Raw genomic sequence first — 17,199 nt, 5'->3', positions numbered from 1 at the left:
CCAACTGCGACGACAGTTCGGATTCCGTGGCTTTTTGAAGGCTAAGATGAACGATGTTGCGCCCCTAGCTGAAGCCAACCAAGCTACGTTGATGAGAATGGCACCCTCGATTTCGTTGACAATTCTTGATGCGCCGGGAGGGCGAAGGGATGCTCGCTGCTATCACAATCAGGACAACCTTGATCTTGAGGGGGACACCGAAAACAAACGATGCAAAAGGCCTGCGTGACAGAGAGTGGTCAGTACGCGGCCATGATATGGCGCCAACTTCGACGACAGTTCGGATTCCGTGGCTTTTTGAAGGCTAAGATGAACGATGTTGCGCCCCTAGCTGAAGCCAACCAAGCTACGTTGATGAGAATGGCTCCCTCGATTTCGTTGACAATTCTTGATGCGCCGGGAGGGCGAAGGGATGCTCGCTGCTATCACAATCAGGACAACCTTGATCTTGAGGGGGACGCCGAAAACAAACGATGCAATAGACCTGCGTGACAGAGAGTGGTCAGTACGTGGCCATGATATGGCGCCAACTGCGACGACTGTTCGGATTCCGTGGCTTTTTGAAGGCCAAGATGAACGATGTTGCGCCCCTAGCTGAAGCCAACCAAGCTACGTTGATGAGAATGGCCCCCTCGATTTCGTTGACAATTCTTGGTGTGCCGGAAGGGCGAAGGGATGCTCGCTGCTACCTCAATCAGGACAACCTTGATCTTGAGGGGGACACCGAAAAAAACGATGAAATAGGCCTGCGTGACAGAGAGTGGTCAGTACGTGGCCATTATATGGCGCCAACTGCGACGACTGTTCGGATTCCGTGGTTTTTGAAGGCTAAGATGAACGATGTTGCGCCCCTAGCTGAATCCAACCAAGCTACGTTGATGAGAATGGCCCCCTCGATTTCGCTGACAATTCTTGATGCGCCGGGAGGGCGAAGGGATGCTCGCTGCGATCACAATCAGGACAACCTTGATCTTGAGGGGGACACCGAAAACTAACGATGCTATAGACCTGCGTGACAGAGAGTGGTCAGTACGTGGTCATGATGTGGCGCCAACTGCGACGACTGTGCGGATTCCGTGGTTTTTGAAGGCCAAGATGTACGATGTTGCGCCCTAAGCGGAAGCCTACCTAGATACGTTGATGAGAATGCCCCCTCAATTTCGCTGACAATTCTTGATGCGCCGGGAGGGCGAAGGGTTGCTCGCTGCGATCACAATCAGGACCACCTTGATCTTGAGGGGGACACCGAAAACAAACGATGCTATAGACCTGCGTGACAGAGAGTGGTCAGTACGTAGTCATGATGTGGCGCCAACTGCGACGACTGTGCGGATTCCGTGGTTTTTGAAGGCCAAGATGTACGATGTTGCGCCCCTAGCTGAAGCCAACCAACCTACTTTGATGAGAATGGCCCCCTCGATTTGTTGACAATTCTTGATGCGCCGGATGGGCGAAGGGATGCTCGCTGCTATCACAATCAGGACAACCTTGATCTTGAGGGGGACACCGAAAAAAAACGATGCAATAGACCTGCGTGACAGAGAGTGGTCAGTACGTGGCCATTATATGGCGCCACCTGCGACGACTGTTCGGATTCCGTGGTTTTTGAAGGCTAAGATGAACGATGTTGCGCCCCTAGCTGAAGCCAACCAAGCTACGTTGATGAGAATGGCTCCCTCGATTTCGTTGACAATTCTTGATGCGCCGGGAGGGCGAAGGGATGCTCGCTGCTATCACAATCAGGACAACCTTGATCTTGAGGGGGACACCGAAAACAAACGATGCAATAGACCTGCGTGACAGAGAGTGGTCAGTACGTGGCCATTATATGGCGCCAACTGCAACGACTGTGCGGATTCCGTGGTTTTTGAAGGCCAAGATGTACGATGTTGCGCCCCTAGCTGAAGCCAACCAACCTACTTTGATGAGAATGGCCCCCTCGATTTGTTGACAATTCTTGATGCGCCGGAAGGGCGAAGGGATGCTCGCTGCTATCACAATCAGGACAACCTTGATCTTGAAGGGGACACCGAAAACAAACGATGCTATAGACCTGCGTGACAGAGAGTGGTCAGTACGTGGTCATGATGTGTCGCCAACTGCGACGACTGTGCGGATTCCGTGGTTTTTGAAGGCCAAGATGTACGATGTTGCGCCCCTAGCTGATGCCATTAAAGCTGCGTTGATGAGAATGGCCCCCTCGATTTCGTTGACAATTCTTGATGCGCCGGAAGGGCGAAGGGATGCTCGCTGCTATCACAATCAGGACAACCTTGATCTTGAGGGGACACCGAAAGGAAACGATGCAATAGACCTGCGTGACAGAGAGTGGCCAGTACGTGGCCTTGATATGGCGCCAACTGCGACGACTATCCGGATTCCGTGGCTTTTTGAAGGCCAAGATGAACAATGTTGCGCCCCTAGCTGAAGCCAACCAAGCTACGTAGATGAGAATGGCCCCCTCGATTTCGTTGACAATTCTTGATGCGCAGGGAGGGCGAAGGGAACCTAGCTGAGATCTCAATAAGGACAATCTTGCCCTTGAGGGGACACCGAAGACAACCGATGGAATTGACCTGCGTGTCAGAGTGTGTTCCATACATGGCCATGATATGGCGCCAACTGCGACGACTGTGCGGATTCCGTGGCTTTTTGAAGGCCAAGATGTACGATGTTGCGCCCATAGCTGAATCCATCCAAGCTACGTTGATGAGAATGGCCCCCTCGATTTCGTTGACAATTCTTGATGCGCCGGAAGGGCGAAGGGAGGCTCGCTGCTATTACAATCAGGACAACCTTGATCTTGAGGGGACACCGAAAGCAAACGAGGCAATAGACCTGCGTGACAGAGAGTGGTCAGTGCGTGGTCATGATATGGCGCCAACTGCGACGACTGTGCGGATTCCGTGGCTTTTTGAAGGCCAAGATGCACGATTGTGCGCCCCTAGCTGAAGCCAACCAAGCTACGTTGATGAGAATGGCCCCCTCGATTTCGTTGGCAATTCTTGATGCGCCGGAAGGGCGAAGGGATGCTCGCTGCTATCACAATCAGGACAACCTTGATCATGAGGGGACACCGAAAGCAAATGATGCAGTACGCCTGCGTGACAGAGAGTGGTCAGTACGTGGTCATGATATGGCGCCAATTGCGACGACTTTTCGGATTCCGTGGCTTTTTGAAGGCCAAGATGAACGATGTAGGGCCCCAAGCTAATGCCGACCAAGCTTTGTTGATGAGAATGGGCCCCTCAATTTCGCTGACACTTCTTGACGACACGGGAGGGCGAATGGATGCTCGCTGCGATCACAATCAGGACAATCTTGATCTTGAGGGAGACACCGCAAGCAAACGATGCTATAGACCTGCGTGACGGCAGAGAGTGGTCAGTACGTGGTCATGATATGGCGCCAACTGCGACGACTGTTCTGATTCCGTGGCTTTTTGAAGGCCAAGATGAACGATGTAGGGCCCCAAGCTATTGCCGGCCAAGCTATGTTTATAAGAATGGGCCCCTCGATTTCGCTGACACTTCTTGACGATACGGGAGGGCGAATAGATGCTCGCTGCGAAAACAATCAGGACAATGTTGATCTTGGGGTGACACCGTAAACAAACAATGCAATAGACCTGCGTGACAGAGAGTGGTCAGTACGTGGTCATATATGGCGCCAACTGCGACGACAGTTCGGATTCCGTGGCTTTTTGAAGGCTAAGATGCACGATGTTGCGCCCCTAGCTGAAGCCAACCAAGCTACGTTGATGAGAATGGCACCCTCGATTTCGTTGACAATTCTTGATGCGCCGGGAGTGCGAAGGGATGCTCGCTGCTATCACAATCAGGACAACCTTGATCTTGAGGGGGACACCGAAAACAAACGATGCAAAAGGCCTGCGTGACAGAGAGTGGTCAGTACGCGGCCATGATATGGTGCCAACTTCGACGACAGTTCGGATTCCGTGGCTTTTTGAAGGCTAAGATGAACGATGTTGCGCCCCTAGCTGAAGCCAACCAAGCTACGTTGATGAGAACGGCCCCTCGATTTCGTTGACACTTCTTGATGCGCCGCGAGGGCGAAGGGATGCTCGCTGCGATCACAATCAAGACAATCTTGATCTTGAGGGAGACACCGAAAACAAACGATGCAATAGACTTGCGTGACAGAGAGTGGTCAGTACGTGACCGTGATATGGCGCCAACTCCGACGACTGTGCGGATTCCGTGGCTTTTTGAAGGCCTAGATGTACGATGTTGCGCCCCTAGCTGAAGCCAACCAAGCTACGTTGATGAGAATGGCCCCCTCGATTTCGTTGACAATTCTTGATGCGCCGGAAGGGCGAAGGGATGCTCGTTGCTATCACAATCAGGACAACCTTGATCTAGAGGGGACACCGAAAGCAAACGATGAAATAGACCTGCGTGACAGAGAGTGGTCAGTACGTGGCCATGATATGGCGCCAACTTTATTTTTATTATTTAACAATACTGTAGGCCTTTGCACAGGCCCAAACAGGAAGTGGATTGTAAGATATACACACGAGCATGGGAAAAGCAGGAAAAAAGAAAAAGAAATAGATAGAGCAAAAAAAAAACTGCCATACAACAGCACTGGAATTCAATACAAGACACTTTCTTTTGTTTCTCATGAATCAGGGAACAAAGTACTCAAAACAATTGTAATATTTGTCATATAATATTCTTGTAGTTATCGCGGATCTATATAACACCACTATTCAGCACATTGCAATATTTACATTTAAAATGAAATCACACGTGCACTAGTGTCCAATCACTCAACCAACGCAATATCTTGGAACTACGCATTCAAATACTTTCATGTACAGCCAAAATATGACTCCAATTTTGCAACAAAGCTATCCACAGAATCTTTTTCTACAATTTCCTTTGGCAATGTATTCCAGATTTCAATTGCCCATGGGAAATATGAATACCCAAAAGTGTCGCATTGTGTCGGATACTGCCTGATGTGTCTATTATGACAGGTTCTTTTGGAGTGTCGGTGTGGTGGCTGCACGTAATCTCGCTTATCTATATTAATGTTGTTATTACTTAGCATAAAAAGGAATTTCATGACAGCCACACGACGCCGACAAACAAGGGTAGGCAGTGCTGCCTGGCTTCTAAGAGCACTTACGCTTTCGTGTCGAGAATACTTATGGTATATAAATCGCAACGCTTTATTTTGGATGCTTTCTAATTTCTGTGAGAGTCCTTTCTGGTGCGGGTTCCACACTATGCTACCATACTCAAGAATTTGCCTTACTAAGGTGTTATATGCTGGTAGTTTCACATAGGATGGTGTTGCAGTTAATTTTCTTCGCAAGAAACCTAGTGTTCTGAAGGCCTTCGTGCATGTATTATCGATATGGGTATTCCATTTTAACGCGCTTGTAAAGGTTAAGCCTAAATATTTTACTGTGTCAGTTTGTATTAAATCGTTGCCCATTAATGTATAATTGAACCTAAAGATCGACTTTCTATGAGTTATGGTCATATACTGTGTTTTCTTAAGATTAATTTCCATTCCCCACATGTCACACCAGCGGGCTATATTGCTTAGTGTAGTATTTAGTCTAAGCTGGTCCTCGATTCCTTGTACACTTGTATAAATTACCAAGTCATCGGCGAATAGCCTTAATTTTACTCCATTTTCTGCACAATCGGCGATGTCGTTAACGTATATTAGAAATAATAATGGCCCCAATACGGACCCCTGTGGTACCCCTGAATAAACTTCGAGTTGGTCCGAGTCATAATTATTTATAGTAACATATTGAGTTCGGTTTGACAGATAGGCTGCTATCCATTCTACTGCATTGTGTTCAATTCCGATAGACTTTATTTTCTCGATTAGTTTACAGTGCACGACGCGATCATAAGCCTTCGAGAAATCAATAAAAATAGCATCAGCTTGGAATTTGGAGTTAATTATTGATGCGAAATCATTGTTATTTCTAATAATTGTGTTATAGTTGACAAGCCTTTTCTAAAACCGTGTTGCTTAGGATATAATATGTTATTTTCTTGTAAGTATGTCATGACCGCTTTACTTACTATGTGTTCCATTAATTTACAGCAGCAACTGGTTAGTGATATTGGTCTATATGTTTCCACGTGTAATTTATTGCCTTCCTAATGAATGGGTATTACTTTGGCACATAGCCAATCCTTGGGAAGAGAGGCTGTACTCAGCGATTCAGAAAATATAATTTGCAAACAGGGAGACAGCTGCTGCGCGTATCGTTTCAAATATACATTTGATATATTATCGGGCCCCGGCGCCTTCTTGGTGTCTATTTCCAAAAGTAAGTTTAAAATGCCCGACTCTGTTATCACAACTCCGCCCATCCGGGTGTCAGCGGCTGTCACGGGTGCACTCGATATTGGCCAGCGCGTGAAGATGGATTGGAAATAGGTGTTAAAAGTATTTGCTACAACGCGCTTGTCTTCTATGACCAAACCTGCCACTTCTATTTTACTGCTCACGCCTTCTGGCTTCGACAAGTAGCGCCAAAACTTTTGCGGTTGATTCCGTATGAAATTTGTTAACTAATTTGAAAAGAAGTCTTCTTTTGCAGCTTTTATTTCTAATTTCAATTTGCTTGCGAGCTCTATTATCTCCGCAGAATTTATCCTTTTTCTTCGACGCCTTCTTATTTTTCGTTTTAGGTGAATTATGTTCCGCGTGATCCACGGTGTTTTCCTCTCGGTTCTTTTGAATTTTGTAGGTATGAAATTATTTTCGCAATGCATTATAGCCTCTTTTAGTTTTATCCAAAGGCCATTAACGCCTCCACAGGATTCAGCTGAGAAACCATCAAAGGTTTTCTCTAAGTAGTCAATAACACTCTCATCATTAGCTCGGCTATAGTCCTTGAAAGCTATTCGAGATGGTTTGGTCTTACACCCAGCGCTCATACGCAGAGTAAAAAATGTTAGAACCAGCATCTTATGATCTGAAATCCCTTCTTGAACGCGTAAATGTGGTGTTATCGACTGCGATACCAAAGCAAGATCAAGTACTGAACAGGCATTCCCCTGGACACGCGTAGGTTCATTAACAATCTGTGATAAAGAAAAACTAAACATTATGTCAAACAGGTGCTCACAGTTTTTTGCATCTCTGTTGCCGATAGTTAACTTATTCCAATCTATCCCAGCTAGAATAAAATCCCCAGTTAATAACAGCTTTCTACGGTTATTAATTTTGCTGTGTAGGTAATCATGCACTTTCAAAAGGTATTCCTCATGCGCTCCAGGGTGTCTGTAAATAACACCTATTAACAATGATGTATTATCAAACTGAATTGTGCACCAAGCACTTTCATGGTTAGCTATTCCAGGCTCTTCTTGAAATGTTAAACTGCTTTTTATCATAATAGCTACGCCGCCTCCTCGGCTATCACGATCTGTGCGTATCAATGAATATGAGGCAGGCGAAATTTCAGTATCATGTATTTGGGCATGTAGCCATGTTTCGGTAATTATTACAATATCTGGACTATACAGTTTTATTATCTCTTCTAATTTATCAATTTTATTAATGAAACTTCGAGCATTCAGGCACAATATCGAAAGCGGCGCAGATATTCGTTGCGTCTTGTTACCTTGTCATTTCTTTCTGCGTTCTTTCGTGCTACCCTGTGCCGATGACGAGTTGTGGGAATCACCTAAGGTAGGTGCAACGTTTCTTGTTATTTCTACTCTGGTGCATTTATCGGGATCCCACGTGTAAATACGTCCGTTCAGTCTTAGTTTATCAAATGATAGTGAGGCTTTTGTACCGTTTGCCCGTTCAATTGCCGCTGAACGCCACAAGTTAGATCGGATGTCTCTTATTCTTTTTGAGAAATCTTCTGATATTGATATCGGTGTGCCCTTGAGTTTGTTACAGCAAGAAAGAATTTTGTTTTTTTCTCTGTAATCGAAGAGTCGAAGAATGATTGGGCGTGGGCGCTGACCGTAACCATTGCCAATCCTATGGATTCTTTCAATAGATTTAACTTCAAGGTCGAGTGTATCCTTGAATATACCTTCTTTTATTTTGTTTTCTAGTGTTCTCGCTTCCTCCTCTGAGTCTTCAGTAACGGCATAAATTACTAAGTTATTTCGGCGACTTCTATTCTCCATATCATCCACTTCATTAACGAGTTCATGCAATTGTTCGTTCAAGCTTTTGCAACAACTTTCACATTGCGATATTTTTTGTTCGCATTGTCTGAATCGAGATAGCTCATCCTCAATGGACGTTATTCTTGTTTGTATACCGGCTACTGTTTTTTCCACTTGCTTCAAGTTAGAAGCCAAATCCTTCAATGTCTTATTTGTTTTACCTTGTTCTTTTAGTATCTTCTTCAGTAAGTCAGTGTTCGTGCCTTCATCATTTTCTGAGTCAGAGTGCGATCCTGGATTAAATTCTACATCTCCTGACATTAGCAGTAACTGTCTTATAACATCACAGCATTCACATACCAAACCAGCAAGAAATCGTGGACTCGGTAGCACCGTCAGGGTGATATCATCATCTCGAACAGAATATACGAAATACTTGTCACCAACCTGTGCAATAAAGAAGACGTGCATGAACATGTGTCCCGAGACGGTGCCACCAAGTCCACTGAAGGGCTCGGCATGAAGACCCGCTTTTATATCCTGGGGTGGAAGTGGGTCTGCTGACGTCACTGGCTTTGGTAGTTGATAGCCGCATTCCTGAGCTGCGTCCGGGCTCAGTAGGTCCCGGAAATTTCCTTGGGATGGCCGCAAGGTGACAGCCATTGGCGACGGCTTACTTCCCGGCGAGGCATGCGCGGTTGATCCGAGGATAATACCGAGTTGCCACCACGCAATCTGTGCAATAAAGAAGACGTGCATGAACATGTGTCCCGAGACGGTGCCACCACGGTGCGACGACTGTGCGGATTTCGTGGCTTTTTGAAGGTTAAGATGAACGATGTTGCGCCCCTAGCTGAAGCCAACCAAGCTACGTTGATGAGAATGGCTCCCTCGATTTCGTTGACAATTCTTGATGCGCCGGGAGGGCGAAGGGATGCTCGCTGCTATCACAATCAGGACAACCTTGATCTTGAGGGGACACCGAAAAAAAACGATGCAATAGACCTGCGTGACAGATAGTGGTCAGTACGTGGCCATGATATGGCGCTAACTGCGACGGCTGTTGGGATTCCGTGGCTTTTTGAAGGCCAAGATGTACGATGTTGCGCCCCTAGCTGAAGCCAACCAAGCTACGTTGATGAGAATGGCCCCCTCGATTTCATTGACAATTCTTGATGCGCCGGAAGGGCGAAGGGATGCTCGTTGCTATGACAATCAGGACAACCTTGATCTTGAGGGGACACCGAAAGCAAACGATGCAAGAGACCTGCGTGACAGAGAGTCGTCAGTACGTGGCCATGATATGGCGCCAACTGCGACGACTGTGCGCATTCCGTGGCTTTTTGGAGGCCAATATGTACGATGTTGCGCCCCTAGCAGAAGCCAACCAAGCCACGTTGATAAGAATGGCCCCTTGATTTCGTTGACAAATCTTGATGAGCCGGGAGGGCGAAGGGATGCTCGCTGCTATCACAATCAGGACAACCTTGATCTTGAGGGGACACCGAAAGCAAATGATGCAGTACACCTGCGTGACAGAGAGTGGTCAGTACGTGGTCATGATATGGCGCCAATTGCGACGACTTTTCGGATTCCATGGCTTTTTGAAGACCAAGATGAACGATGTAGGGCCAAAAGCAGAGGCCTACCAAGCTACGTTGATGAGAATGGCCCCCTCGATTTCGCTGACAGTTCTTGACGATACGGGAGGGCGAATGGATGCACGCTGCGATCACAATCAGGACAATCTTGATCTTGAGGGGACACCGAAAGCAAACGATGCAATAGACCTGCTTGACAGAGAGTGGTCAGTACGTGGTAATGATATGGCGCCAACTGCGACGACTGTTCTGATTCCGTGGCTTTTTGAAGGCCAAGATGAACGATGTAGGGCCCCAAGCTAATGCCGACCAAGCTTTGTTGATGAGAATGGGCCCCTCGATTTCGCTGACACTTCTTGACGACACGGGAGGGCGAATTGATGCTCGCTGCGATCACAATCAGGACAATCTTGATCTTGAGGGAGACACCGTAAGCAAACGATGCTATAGACCTGCGTGACGGCAGAGAGTGGTCAGTATGTGGCCATGATATGGCGCCAACTGCGACGACTGTTCTGATTCCGTGGCTTTTTGAAGGCCAAGATGAACGATGTATGGCCCCAAGCTATTGCCGGCCAAGCTATGTTTATGAGAATGGGCCCCTCGATTTCGCTTACACTTCTTGACGATACGGGAGGGCGAATGGATGCTCGCTGCGATCACAATCAGGGCAATGTTGATCTTGGGGTGACACCGTAAACAAACGATGCACTTGACCTGCGTGACAGAGAGTGGTCAGTACGTGGTCATATATGGCGCCAACTGCGACGACAGTTCGGATTCCGTGGCTTTTTGAAGGCTAAGATGAACGATGTTGCGCCCCTAGCTGAAGCCAACCAAGCTACGTTGATGAGAATGGCACCCTCGATTTCGTTGACAATTCTTGATGCGCCGCGAGTGCGAAGGGATGCTCGCTGCTACCACAATCAGGACAACCTTGATCTTGAGGGGGACACCGAAAACAAACGATGCAAAAGGCCTGCGTGACAGAGAGTGGTCAGTACGCGGCCATGATATGGCGCCAACTTCGACGACAGTTCGGATTCCGTGGCTTTTTGAAGGCTAAGATGAACGATGTTGCGCCCCTAGCTGAAGCCAACCAAGCTACGTTGATGAGAATGGCTCCCTCGATTTCGTTGACAATTCTTGATGCGCCGGGAGGGCGAAGGGATGCTCGCTGCTATCACAATCAGGACAACCTTGATCTTGAGGGGGACGCCGAAAACAAACAATGCAATAGACCTGCGTGACAGAGAGTGGTCAGTACGTGGCCATGATATGGCGCCAACTGCGACGACTGTTCGGATTCCGTGGCTTTTTGAAGGCCAAGATGAACGATGTTGCGCCCCTAGCTGAAGCCAACCAAGCTACGTTGATGAGAATGGCCCCCTCGATTTCGTTGACAATTCTTGGTGTGCCGGAAGGGCGAAGGGATGCTCGCTGCTACCTCAATCAGGACAACCTTGATCTTGAGGGGGACACCGAAAAAAACGATGCAATAGGCCTGCGTGACAGAGAGTGGTCAGTACGTGGCCATTATATGGCGCCAACTGCGACGACTGTTCGGATTCCGTGGTTTTTGAAGGCTAAGATGAACGATGTTGCGCCCCTAGCTGAATCCAACCAAGCTACGTTGATGAGAATGGCCCCCTCGATTTCGCTGACAATTCTTGATGCGCCGGGAGGGCGAAGGGATGCTCGCTGCGATCACAATCAGGACAACCTTGATCTTGAGGGGGACACCGAAAACTAACGATGCTATAGACCTGCGTGACAGAGAGTGGTCAGTACGTGGTCATGATGTGGCGCCAACTGCGACGACTGTGCGGATTCCGTGGTTTTTGAAGGCCAAGATGTACGATGTTGCGCCCTAAGCGGAAGCCTACCTAGATACGTTGATGAGAATGCCCCCTCAATTTCGCTGACAATTCTTGATGCGCCGGGAGGGCGAAGGGTTGCTCGCTGCGATCACAATCAGGACCATCTTGATCTTGAGGGGGACACCGAAAACAAACGATGCTATAGACCTGCGTGACAGAGAGTGGTCAGTACGTAGTCATGATGTGGCGCCAACTGCGACGACTGTGCGGATTCCGTGGTTTTTGAAGGCCAAGATGTACGATGTTGCGCACCTAGCTGAAGCCAACCAACCTACTTTGATGAGAATGGCCCCCTCAATTTGTTGACAATTCTTGATGCGCCGGATGGGCGAAGGGATGCTCGCTGCTATCACAATCAGGACAACCTTGATCTTGAGGGGGACACCGAAAAAAAAACGATGCAATAGACCTGCGTGACAGAGAGTGGTCAGTACGTGGCCATTATATGGCGCCACCTGCGACGACTGTTCGGATTCCGTGGTTTTTGAAGGCTAAGATGAACGATGTTGCGCCCCTAGCTGAAGCCAACCAAGCTACGTTGATGAGAATGGCTCCCTCGATTTCGTTGACAATTCTTGATGCGCCGGGAGGGCGAAGGGATGCTCGCTGCTATCACAATCAGGACAACCTTGATCTTGAGGGGGACACCGAAAACAAACGATGCAATAGACCTGCGTGACAGAGAGTGGTCAGTACGTGGCCATTATATGGCGCCAACTGCGACGACTGTGCGGATTCCGTGGTTTTTGAAGGCCAAGATGTACGATGTTGCGCCCCTAGCTGAAGCCAACCAAGCTACGTTGATGAGAATGGCCCCCTCGATTTCGCTGACAATTCTTGATGCGCCGGGAGGGCGAAGGGATGCTCGCTGCGATCACAATCAGGACAACCTTGATCTTGAGGGGGACACCGAAAACAAACGATGCAAAAGGCCTGCGTGACAGAGAGTGGTCAGTACGCGGCCATGATATGGCGCCAACTTCGACGACAGTTCGGATTCCGTGGCTTTTTGAAGGCTAAGATGAACGATGTTGCGCCCCTAGCTGAATCCAACCAAGCTACGTTGATGAGAATGGCCCCCTCGATTTCGCTGACAATTCTTGATGCGCCGGGAGGGCGAAGGGAAGCTCGCTGCGATCACAATCAGGACAACCTTGATCTTGAAGGGGACACCGAAAACAAACGATGCTATAGACCTGCGTGACAGAGAGTGGTCAGTACGTGGTCATGATGTGTCGCCAACTGCGACGACTGTGCGGATTCCGTGGTTTTTGAAGGCCAAGATGTACGATGTTGCGCCCCTAGCTGATGCCATTAAAGCTGCGTTGATGAGAATGGCCCCCTCGATTTCGTTGACAATTCTTGATGCGCCGGAAGGGCGAAGGGATGCTCGCTGCTATCACAATCAGGACAACCTTGATCTTGAGGGGACACCGAAAGGAAACGATGCAATAGACCTGCGTGACAGAGAGTGGCCAGTACGTGGCCTTGATATGGCGCCAACTGCGACGACTATCCGGATTCCGTGGCTTTTTGAAGGCCAAGATGAACAATGTTGCGCCCCTAGCTGAAGCCAACCAAGCTACGTAGATGAGAATGGCCCCCTCGATTTCGTTGACAATTCTTGATGCGCAGGGAGGGCGAAGGCAACCTAGCTGAGATCTCAATAAGGACAATCTTGCCCTTGAGGGGACACCGAAGACAACCGATGGAATTGACCTGCGTGTCAGAGTGTGTTCCATACATGGCCATGATATGGCGCCAACTGCGACGACTGTGCGGATTCCGTGGCTTTTTGAAGGCCAAGATGTACGATGTTGCGCCCATAGCTGAATCCATCCAAGCTACGTTGATGAGAATGGCCCCCTCGATTTCGTTGACAATTCTTGATGCGCCGGAAGGGCGAAGGGAGGCTCGCTGCTATTACAATCAGGACAACCTTGATCTTGAGGGGACACCGAAAGCAAACGAGGCAATAGACCTGCGTGACAGAGAGTGGTCAGTGCGTGGTCATGATATGGCGCCAACTGCGACGACTGTGCGGATTCCGTGGCTTTTTGAAGGCCAAGATGCACGATTGTGCGCCCCTAGCTGAAGCCAACCAAGCTACGTTGATGAGAATGGCCCCCTCGATTTCGTTGGCAATTCTTGATGCGCCGGAAGGGCGAAGGGATGCTCGCTGCTATCACAATCAGGACAACCTTGATCTTGAGGGGACACCGAAAGCAAATGATGCAGTACACCTGCGTGACAGAGAGTGGTCAGTACGTGGTCATGATATGGCGCCAATTGCGACGACTTTTCGGATTCCGTGGCTTTTTGAAGGCCAAGATGAACGATGTAGGGCCCCAAGCTAATGCCGACCAAGCTTTGTTGATGAGAATGGGCCCCTCAATTTCGCTGACACTTCTTGACGACACGGGAGGGCGAATGGATGCTCGCTGCGATCACAATCAGGACAATCTTGATCTTGAGGGAGACACCGCAAGCAAACGATGCTATAGACCTGCGTGACGGCAGAGAGTGGTCAGTACGTGGTCATGATATGGCGCCAACTGCGACGACTGTTCTGATTCCGTGGCTTTTTGAAGGCCAAGATGAACGATGTAGGGCCCCAAGCTATTGCCGGCCAAGCTATGTTTATAAGAATGGGCCCCTCGATTTCGCTGACACTTCTTGACGATACGGGAGGGCGAATAGATGCTCGCTGCGAAAACAATCAGGACAATGTTGATCTTGGGGTGACACCGTAAACAAACAATGCAATAGACCTGCGTGACAGAGAGTGGTCAGTACGTGGTCATATATGGCGCCAACTGCGACGACAGTTCGGATTCCGTGGCTTTTTGAAGGCTAAGATGAACGATGTTGCGCCCCTAGCTGAAGCCAACCAAGCTACGTTGATGAGAATGGCACCCTCGATTTCGTTGACAATTCTTGATGCGCCGGGAGTGCGAAGGGATGCTCGCTGCTATCACAATCAGGACAACCTTGATCTTGAGGGGGACACCGAAAACAAACGATGCAAAAGGCCTGCGTGACAGAGAGTGGTCAGTACGCGGCCATGATATGGCGCCAACTTCGACGACAGTTCGGATTCCGTGGCTTTTTGAAGGCTAAGATGAACGATGTTGCGCCCCTAGCTGAAGCCAACCAAGCTACGTTGATGAGAACGGCCCCTCGATTTCGTTGACACTTCTTGATGCGCCGCGAGGGCGAAGGGATGCTCGCTGCGATCACAATCAAGACAATCTTGATCTTGAGGGAGACACCGAAAACAAACGATGCAATAGACTTGCGTGACAGAGAGTGGTCAGTACGTGACCATGATATGGCGCCAACTCCGACGACTGTGCGGATTCCGTGGCTTTTTGAAGGCCTAGATGTACGATGTTGCGCCCCTAGCTGAAGCCAACCAAGCTACGTTGATGAGAATGGCCCCCTCGATTTCGTTGACAATTCTTGATGCGCCGGAAGGGCGAAGGGATGCTCGTTGCTATCACAATCAGGACAACCTTGATCTAGAGGGGACACCGAAAGCAAACGATGCAATAGACCTGCGTGACAGAGAGTGGTCAGTACGTGGCCATGATATGGCGCCAACATTATTTTTATTATTTAACAATACTGTAGGCCTTTGCACAGGCCCAAACAGGAAGTGGATTGTAAGATATACACACGAGCATGGGAAAAGCAGGAAAAAAGAAAAAGAAATAGATAAAGCAAAAAAAAAAACTGCCATACAACAGCACTGGAATTCAATACAAGACACTTTCTTTTGTTTCACATGAATCAGGGAACAAAGTACTCAAAACAATTGTAATATTTGTCATATAATATTCTTGTAGTTATCGCGGATCTATATAACACCACTATTCAGCACATTGCAATATTTACATTTAAAATGAAATCACACGTGCACTAGTGTCCAATCACTCAACCAACGCAATATCTTGGAACTACGCATTCAAATACTTTCATGTACAGCCAAAATATGACTCCAATTTTGCAACAAAGCTATCCACAGAATCTTTTTCTACAATTTCCTTTGGCAATGTATTCCAGATTTCAATTGCCCATGGGAAATATGAATACCCAAAAGTGTCGCATTGTGTCGGATACTGCCTGATGTGTCTATTATGACAGGTTCTTTTAGAGTGTCGGTGTGGTGGCTGCACGTAATCTCGCTTATCTATATTAATGTTGTTGTTACTTAGCATAAAAAGGAATTTCATGACAGCCACACGACGCCGACAAACAAGGGTAGGCAGTGCTGCCTGGCTTCTAAGAGCACTTACGCTTTCGTGTCGAGAATACTTATGGTATATAAATCGCAACGCTTTATTTTGGATGCTTTCTAATTTCTGTGAGAGTCCTTTCTGGTGCGGGTTCCACACTATGCTACCATACTCAAGAATTTGCCTTACTAAGGTGTTATATGCTGTTAGTTTCACATAGGATGGTGTTGCAGTTAATTTTCTTCGCAAAAAACCTAGTGTTCTGAAGGCCTTCGTGCATGTATTATCGATATGGGTATTCCATTTTAACGCGCTTGTAAAGGTTATGCCTAAATATTTTACTGTGTCAGTTTGTATTAAATCGTTGCCCATTAATGTATAATTGAACCTAAAGATCGACTTTCTATGAGTTATGTTCATATACTGTGTTTTCTTAAGATTAATTTCCATTCCCCACATGTCACACCAGCGGGCTATATTGCTTAGTGTAGTATTTAGTCTAAGCTGGTCCTCGATTCCTTGTACACTTGTATAAATTACCAAGTCATTGGCGAATAGCCTCAATTTTACTCCATTTTCTTCACAATCGGCGATGTCGTTAACGTATATTAGAAATAATAATGGCCCCAATACGGACCCCTGTGGTACCCCTGAATAAACTTCGAGTTGGTCCGAGTCATAATTATTTATAGTAACATATTGAGTTCGGTTTGACAGATAGGCTGCTATCCATTCTACTGCATTGTGTTCAATTCCGATAGACTTTATTTTCTCGATTAGTTTACAGTGCACGACGCGATCATAAGCCTTCGAGAAATCAATAAAAATAGCATCAGCTTGGAATTTGGAGTTAATTATTGATGCGAAATCATTGTTATTTCTAATAATTGTGTTATAGTTGACAAGCCTTTTCTAAAACCGTGTTGCTTAGGATATAATATGTTATTTTCTTGTAAGTATGTCATGACCGCTTTACTTACTATGTGTTCCATTAATTTACAGCAGCAACTGGTTAGTGATATTGGTCTATATGTTTCCACGTGTAATTTATTGCCTTCTTAATGAATGGGTATTACTTTGGCACATAGCCAATCCTTGGGAAGAGAGGCTGTACTCAGCGATTCAGAAAATATAATTTGCAAACAGGGAGACAGCTGCTGCGCGTATCGTTTCAAATATACATTTGATATATTATCGGGCCCCGGCGCCTTCTTGGTGTCTATTTCCAAAAGTAAGTTTAAAATGCCCGACTCTGTTATCACAACTCCGCCCATCCGGGTGTCAGCGGCTGTCACGGGTGCACTCGATATTGGCCAGCGCGTGAAGATGGATTGGAAATAGGTGTTAA

The sequence above is a fragment of the Amblyomma americanum genome, chromosome 6, assembly GCF_052857255.1.
Source record: "Amblyomma americanum isolate KBUSLIRL-KWMA chromosome 6, ASM5285725v1, whole genome shotgun sequence".
Classification (NCBI taxonomy): domain Eukaryota; kingdom Metazoa; phylum Arthropoda; class Arachnida; order Ixodida; family Ixodidae; genus Amblyomma; species Amblyomma americanum.
The sequence above is the reverse complement of the archived record's forward strand: the minus strand, read 5'-3'. Positions refer to the sequence as shown.